The 8,635-nt window shown below is 44.6% G+C and overlaps 1 pseudogene; it reads left to right on the top strand.

The window, feature by feature from the left end:
- Window positions 1–3,988: 3,988 nt before the first annotated feature.
- Window positions 3,989–6,629, top strand: LOC103740563 (annotated as a pseudogene).
- Window positions 6,630–8,635: the final 2,006 nt, after the last annotated feature.

The raw sequence follows: 8,635 nt of genomic DNA, 5'->3' as shown, positions 1-8,635 counted from the left end.
CTCTCTCTCTCTCTCTCTCTCTCTCTCTCTCTCTCTCTTTTTCCCTCTCTCCCTCTCGCGTGATGGAGGATGTCAGAGGACAACTTGTCAGCATTCATTTTATCCTTCCCCCACGTGGGATCTGGAGTTGGAATTTAGAACATCAGGCTGGTGCTGGCACCCACAGCCAAGTCCTGGAGGCTGAACTTGTTCTTTACACTCCCATTGGTTGGTGTTTTTTTCTGTCAGTCAGGATCTCAGGGGCTAAGACTCGAAGTGATAATCAAATTGGTGTTGCTGTCATCACTGATTCAATTAATTGAAATTATCCAAATTTGATATTACTTGTGTCAGAGAAACATACTGTTGTTCAGAATATGGATATGTGAAATCCAATACAGGTGGCAATCAGATGGGTTCTGAGGTTGACAAGTGCATTGTTGGAGGGGTGTGTGCAGAACAGGAGCAAGTGAAAGTGTATCATAAGCAGGGGGGTGTCCATAACCCAAAATCACACAGTCAACTTGAGTAAGCTATCTGGTATGCTTCCCCGCCTCAAAACACACACAAAAAGAATCATCTCTTCGTTTACTCATTGTTTACTTATCCTTCCTGTTTTTAGAACGAGGAAATGGACAGAGGAGATAGAAAACTGCTAGTTTAAATTCAAACACAGGTGTGATTTGTTTTCTTACCTGAGTAGGGAGGGTGCCAAGGAGCTGATAGTCCAAGTTAATATCTGCTGCTTCCATGAGGTCTTTCAGAATCATGGTGGGAAAATGCCTTCCATTATCTGAGTCATTTTTTTACTAACCCAAATACTGTGACCATTGACTCTAGGAGTGTTTTTGTTACGTGGTTAGGCATAGCATTGGGAAGAGAATTGTCCCAGTTAGTAGGGTGGTCCACAATAACCAACAGATATTCCAATCAATCCACCTTAGACTTCCCAGAATAATCTCCCTGGATAATTCGAAATGGATTGAGTCGAGGAATTCATACCCGTGCAGTCATCTTTGAAGTCTTTGAGTCTTGTTGAAATGTTTGCTATAGTGTAGATTGCTGTGAATTTCACTTTTTTTTTTTTTTTTTTGGTCTTTTTGAAACAGGGTTTTCCTGTAGCCCTAGCTCACTATGTAGACCAGGCTGGCCTTGAACTCACAGATATCCACCAGCCTTTGCCTCCCAAGTGCTGGGACTACAGGCTTGTGCCACCATGCCCAGCTTTATTTGTTTGTTTTTTGAGACAGGTCTCCCTTTCGCTCCAGCGGGTCTGGAACTCATTATGTAGATGAAGCTGGACTATCTCACAGGCCTCTACATGAATCTGACTCCCAAGTGCTGGGATTAAAGGTGTGCACAACCACACCTGTCTCATAAATTGTGATATGTTTGCATGTTGTCTGGGGCCCAGTGACTTCCTGTATACAACTGGGACATCAGTTCCCTCATTATTGATTTAGATAACATCACCTCCAATCTGGCAGAGCCCATTTATTTTTTTCTACTTTTTGGTAGCCCCTTTGTAAGTAAACTGGTTTCTCCTACCCCTAAAATTTTGAAGTGATAAATTTGGGGAGGATGGGATTGAGTGGGAGCATGGAAACTTCAGATCCATGTGGTTTCTCTTGTTTTATCATCAGACAGTCTGTTTACGTACATTTCAACTTTGTGTCCCCTCTGGTGCCCAGGGGTGTGGACAGCTTGAATCTCCCTCAGGTAGTTGCAAGTTTCCCAATACCTGGGCAATTTACATATATATATATATATGTAAATCCAGGGGCTGGAAAGATGGCTCAGTGGTTAAGAACACTGGTTCTTTTTGAAGAAGACCTTGGTTCAAATCCCAGCACCCACATGGCAGGCTAACAACTGTCCATAACTCCAATTCCAGGGGATCCGACAGCCTCTTCTGACTGCCACAGGCATTGTACAACACAGGTGCACTAACCTACATGCCAGCAATACACGCATACACATAAAATAAAAATACATATAATTAAAAAAAATACCACTCTCAGCTTGTCAGATCGCTCTCCAACAGGTACGGCACAGGGAGAGAGGCCAGGACCAGCCTGTGTTCCTCTCTTAGGGGCTGAGCAGGATGGACTCAAAAACCACACTGAGTCGGGAGTCTTGTCGAGGCAGGAACCCACTTTATTGCATCAGGCATCAACTTATATAGTTTAAGCAAAAGGGGTGTGGAAAAGGGGGTGGGTATAGGAATGTGTCATCTGGGGTGAAGACTGTGGGCCACTGGGAATTTACCACGCCAGTTGTTACTGGGCAGAGGCAATCTTAGATAGGGCCCTGCTGAGTCACCTCCACACAGAAGTGACAGGCCAGAGACAGGTCGCTAAACTTTAGCCTGGCTTATGAAATTATATTAGGCCTCATTTTCCTCCATGCCGTGTGTATGAGGGTCCCGAAGGCCCAGCATATTCCCCTTTTTATTTTTGTTGTAATGGCAGAGAAACACAACCCCTGTCTTAGGTTGTCTCCCCTGTGGAGATCTTACCCGTCACTGGGTGTTATGAATCTCATCCGCCAAGGTGTCTCTCCATGCCCTGTCTTAGGTTGCCTCTCCTCAGATACTGAAGTTGCCCGTCCTCGGGTAAACATGATTGTTTTTCATGGCCCCTGTCTTAGGTTCATCAGCCTGGGAGGGTCTTACCCGTCATCGGCTGCATGGAGGGCAGGGGTTGGGCAATCGTATGAAGATGGCCAATAGTAAGAGCCTGGCTCCTGGTCAGCGAGCCTGTGATAATGATCCTCGACTTGTAACTTGATTGTCTCTATTTTTGGTGAACAAATCTCCCAGGGCCTGACAGTAAGGATAAGGAGAAGTGTGAGGAGAGGGCCAAGTAGGGGGAGGAGGTAGGGCAAGAGACCATGTAAGCCAGTCCAGAGGGTTTTTTTTTGAAACTCTTACCTTTTTTTTTTTAGATCTTTTTGGAATTTTTTAATCTTATCCTGGATGATCTCAGGAATTTTTTAATCTTATCCTGGACAATCCCAGATCTATTGGCATAAAAGCAGCATTTTTTCTGTGAAAATAAACAGATGCCTCTCCTTTTGGCCATTAGTAGATTTAATTTTTCCTTTATTTTTTTTATTTTGTAACATTTTTTTTTTTTTTTTGTAACATCATCTCAGCCTGTGGAAGAGCTCCAGTAAGCAGCCAGATCTTGATTTAGGTAGGCCGGTGTTCTGTGGAAGAGCTCCAGTAACCGGCCAGATCTTGATTTAGGTAGGCCGGTGTTCTCCCTTGGGTTACGCTGGGGTCTCTAGGGGAGAAGTGGGCAGGCGATCATATTGCACTCTTAACATCATTAACTGTATTTGTTTTATTTATTTTATTTTTTTGAAGTCATGTAAAATCTGTTAACCTATAGGGAGTGATAATGGAATGAGGCTGAATGCCAGACAATCGGACTGCTGTGTCCCTATTTTTGATAATGTAATCAGTAATTTGGTTGACCATGGAATAAACTCGAAGAGTGTTACCCATGGATAGATGAATCCATTGTATGGGTTTGCCCTCTTGTGCCAAGAGAGCGGTGCACAGTGTACTTTTAATGAAAAGATAAAGAGACATGGGGGCGTCGGGATCAAACCTTTTTAGAGTTGCCTCATTTATGGACTGTTGGACTTTAGCTAGGATTTGTTGGCACTGAGGTGGTAAAATCATTTTGGAAGCCGAGATTTTAATCAGAGTTGAGGCTTTATGGGTGAAACAGTATCCATAGATGAGGTAGTGACCAGTATTTTAAAAGGTGGAATGTTTTGAAGTTTATTAGGGGCCACCTTAAAATTGTTTTTCCTGAAGAATAGCAAGACAGAGGTTAGCTCGTAGAGGTCAGAGGGTTTAGGGCTTTTTAGAATTATATACAAGAATTTTAGGTGTTTTGTCCCGATTGTTTTAGACAGTTTTAGTTGTTTTAAGGATTTAAGAAGATAAGCAGGAGGCGTGAGACCTTGAGACTTTGAATGCTTGGTTTTTATAGTAATGGATTATGTGGACAGCAAAGAGGAGTCAAAGACCTCAGCAGGTGGGTAGGGGAACAAAGAGGATATTTTTCCCTGAGCAAACAGAGGCAGAGTCAGGAGTCAGAGCAGGAAGGAGTAGCATACAGGGGAGAGAGAGGGAGGGAGGGAGGAGAAAGCAGGAAGAGAAAGGTTTGGCTTAGGTCACGTAAAAACGAGAATGAGAAGAATCAGGCAACAAAAGAAAAGTGTCCTTTTCTTCTGTTGCAGATTTGAGCTAAATTCCCGAATCCCAGGGCAGCGTCCTGCAATCACTGGGGAGGGGCGTGTGTTGTGTGTGCCCCGCCAGTGAACGCAGCGTCCTGTAATCAAAGGCAGGGTGGAACCTCCCACACACCGCTGTGCTTTTGAGCTAATAAGAAGTTCTGTAACGTGGTGCGAGACCAGCCAGTAGATAGAGCCATAGTACAAGGAAACAAGGTCGTGGGCCTGGAGGCCAAGATGGACCCTGGAGAGTAGGGGGAAGCAGGAAAGCAGGGCTTGTAAACCTGGCTCCATTTAGTCTGCCAGCCAGGATCTGGGTCTGGAAGAGTTTATTTTATTTATTATTTTCTGAAGGGTGCAGAAGGGGGGGAGTTTTGGGGAAAAATCAAGCAGGGGGAAGCAGGAAAAGCAGGGCTTGTAAACCTGGCTCTGTTCCGTCTGCCAGCCAGGATCTGGGTCTGGAAGTGTTTACTTTTTTGTCCTCTTAAGATAAGGGAAAAGCTGCTGTGCCAAACAGCTCTTAAAATCTCTGGTTAACAGGTAGAATCTGGTTGTTTTTGGAGATCAGAGGAAAGGCAGGCTACTTCTTAGCAGAGTCTCTTTTTCTTGACTTTAAAGGCTATCAGCTCTTTTTTTTTTTCTTTTTATATACGAGGGAGGGGCAGAGGGAGCCTGGAATGGATTGGTCTGAGAGTCTGCCTGAGTGGGGCCCTTGCAGGGCCAAGGGGCACTCCCAAAAGGATTGAGGGAGGGGTAGAGGGGCTCAGGATGGTCCGGTGGATCCATATGGCCTGGGGGCCTAGGATCAGGCTTTGGGCTTGGTGGTGTCTCCAGGACCGGGTCAGCAGCCTTGGCTGGGGCTGGAGTCTGGGCCTCTGCCACCTTTGTTCTCGGAGGGCATGGGGGAAAGCAGCCCTTTAAGGCAGATACCGTGGGGAGCATCCCCAGAGGGGGGATCTCTCCCTTTTCTATCTGGGCCCTTATGATTAACTTCTCAACTCTATCCCAAGTATCCCAGTCAAAGAGATTGCTCCCCGGGAGCCAGGGTGCAATCTTCAGCAGGCACCCCCATGCTTGGAGAGCTTGGTTATTTGATAGGTCTAGGCCTCTGCTTTTGAGCAGGACTCTGAGGGAATCTAAAGAGGGATCAGGTTTAGAATTGGACTTTCCCATAATTTATGGGCGTACACTCACCCGCAGACCGATTGGCCTGTCAGTGAACTTCATGGTAGGCAGCTCCTCACATGGGGCACCAATCTGTTGGATCGCTCTCCGACAGGTACGGCACAGGGAGAGAGGCCAGGACCAGCCTGTGTTCCTCTCTTAGGGGCTGAGCAGGATGGTGAGTGTTGGCGACTCTAAAACCACACTGAGTTGGGAGTCTTGTTGAGGCAGGAACTCACTTTATTGTGTCAGGCATCAACTTATATAGTTTAAGCAAAGGGGGTGTGGAAAAGGGGGTGGGTATAGGAATGTGTCATCTGGGGTGAAGACTGTGGGCCACTGGGAATTTATCATGCCAGTTGTTACTGGGTAGAGGCAGTCTTAGATAGGGCCCTGCTGAGTCACCTCCACACGGAAGTGACAGGCCAGAGACAGGTTGCTAAACTTTAGCCTGGCTTATGAAATTATATTAGGCCTCATTTTCCTCCATGCCGTGTGTATGAGGGTCCTGAAGGCCCAACATCAGCTGGGTGTGGTTGCACACTTCTGTAGTCCCAGAACTTGGGAGGCAGAGGCAGGTGGATCTCTGTGAGTTCAAGGCCAGCCTGGTCTCCATAGTGAGTTCCAGGGCAGCTGGGGCTACAGGGAGACCCTGCTTCAAAAAGACAAAAAAAAAAAATCCCACTCTCAGGCATGGAGAGATGGCTCAGCGGTTAAGAACACTGACTGTACTTGCAGGAGACTGGGTTCAAATCCCAGCACCCAGATGGCAGCCAACAACTGTCTGTCACTACAGTTCCAGGGGATCCAACAATCTTCTGTCCTCTGGGCATTGCATGACACAGGTGAACTTACATACATGTGGGCAATACATGCATAGACATAAAATAAAAATAATAAATACAATTTTAAAAATCCAAGTCTCTAGGCTCGGATCTAGGTCACTGTTACATAGCTAAACACACCAAGAAAGTCAGGATCGTGGGTAAATATGGGACCACTGTGGAGCCTCCTTCCAGAAAATGGTGAGGAAGATTGAAATCAGCCATTATGTCAAGTATACTTGCTCCTTCTGTGGCAAGACCAAGATGAAGAGACGGGCTGTTGGCATCTGGCACTGTGGTTCCTGAATGAAAACAGTGGCTGGTGGAACCTGGACCTACGCCACCTCCTCTGCTGTCATGGTCAAGTCTGCCATCAGAAGACAGGAACTGAAAGACCAGCCGAAGTGCTGACATTTGAGACATCCCCAGCCCACAGTAAATGGGTTAATTTATGTAACAGTTAAAAAAGTGTCTTCATTTTAGTCCAGATTTTTCCCAAAGTATGAATTAAAATGTGGCTGAACAGATTAGGGGCTTCTATGGACCCCTGAGGACAGTCCACCTTTGCCTTTATTGTCTTCCAGTATCTGAATCTTCCTATTCAGAAGCCAATCTTCTCTATGTTCCTCTGCTAAAAGTTTGGGGCACACGGCATCCTTTGGGTCAATCCAATAAGCGATTTGAGGAAATTTTGATAAAAGGATGTCAGGATTTGGGACCTCCTGGTTCTTGACCTGGTTATCTCCTCCCTCAGTGGTCCCAGCATACTAGTTTATAAAATGGCTGTCCTGATTTAATTTATTCTTAAAATTAGTCCTGCAAAATTTCATATATATTCATCGAGTCTTTTGATCATATCCCCTCTATTATGCACTGTGTCCACTTCATTTCTACCAAGCCTCGTCCTCCTAAGGAACCTCCCTTCTAATTTCCTGTCTGTATTCCTTTCCCACGTCTCTCCCTCCCTGTCTCCGTCTCTCTGTCTCTCTGATGCCCTGCATTTAAGATTGTTTACATACATATATTATTTATTGAAACAAGGGAAACTATGCAGTGGCTACACCACTAAAGAGTGTGAATTCCCCATCCATGGGAACCATTAACTGTCAGTAGCTCCTCAGGGAGATTGGGGCCTTATGAGCCTCTCCCCAACCCATCATGTATTTATTAATAGGTTGAGTGTTAGGCACATACTCACTGATGTTGTGAGTTATTGGTTACAACAACCATGTCATTTGCAGAAGAAAGCGTTTCACAGCGCTCCTTCACATCCTCTGTTATCATTCTTTTCACCTCTCTTCTATGAAATTTCCTGAGTCTCTGAGCTGGTGATATACATGTCTCCTTTAGAGCAAAACTGTTAAGACTTGTGTTTTCAGCACAGCCACATTTACAAATCTCTAGTGACTGTGGCGCACTGCAAAGAGAAGCTTCTCTGACCAAGGCTAAGAGAGATGCCAATCTATGGTTATAACCCAATTTCACTTAACACAAAGCACTACAGTTCCCCTTTGACCATGTCCTTGTCCTCTGTAAAAAGTATTTGTAATCTGCTTTCCTGTTTGTTCGTTTGTTTTTCTGTTTTTACATATCCATTTTCCTAGCAGTGCTCATACAGCAGGAAGCCTGGTATTCGATGTATTCAGTCTCTGGTGCACATTTGTTTGAATCCAGTCAGTCAAACTCCAACTGGAAGAGAATATGGATTCTTCTGTGTGGAGACAAGGCTCTGTTTTTCACACTTTTGTTCATGGATTAGAAGAATTAATATTGTGAAAATGACCATCCTACCAAAAGCAATATATAGATTCAGTGCAATCCCTATCAAAATCCCCATGATACACTTCACAGAATTAGAAAAAGAAATCTGTAAATTCATATGGAAGCACAAAAGACTCTGGATAGCCAAAACAACCCTGAGCACAAAGAGCAATGCTGGGGGAATTTCTATACCAGATCTTAAAGTATACTGCAGAGCTATAGTCATAAAAACAGCATGGTACTGGCACAAAAATAGACACATAGATCAATGGAACATCATTGAAGACACGAGCCTGAATAGACACAGTTTCAGCTACCTGATATTTGACAGAGGTGCCAAGAACAGAATGGAGGAAGGACAGCATCTTCAACAAATGGCGCTGGTAAAACTGGAGCTCCATCTGTAGAAGAAGGAAATTAGATTCTTATCTTTCACCTTGCACAAAAGTCAATTCCAAATGGATCAAATACCTCAATGTGAAACCTGAAACTCTGAAACTTAGCAGAAAACATTGGCAGTAACTTACAAGGAAAAGACTTTTCTAAACCAGACACCAGTTGCTTGGGAATTGAAGTCAACATTCAACAAGTGGGACCTCATTAAACTAAAAAGCTTCTGTACAGCAAAAGAAACAATCAAGGAATTGAAGAGAAAA

The sequence above is a fragment of the Nannospalax galili genome, unplaced genomic scaffold (genome assembly GCF_000622305.1).
Source record: "Nannospalax galili isolate Female #2095 unplaced genomic scaffold, S.galili_v1.0 scaffold1431, whole genome shotgun sequence".
In the NCBI taxonomy this organism is placed as follows: Eukaryota; Metazoa; Chordata; class Mammalia; order Rodentia; family Spalacidae; genus Nannospalax; species Nannospalax galili.
The sequence above is the reverse complement of the archived record's forward strand: the minus strand, read 5'-3'. Positions and strand labels throughout refer to the sequence as shown.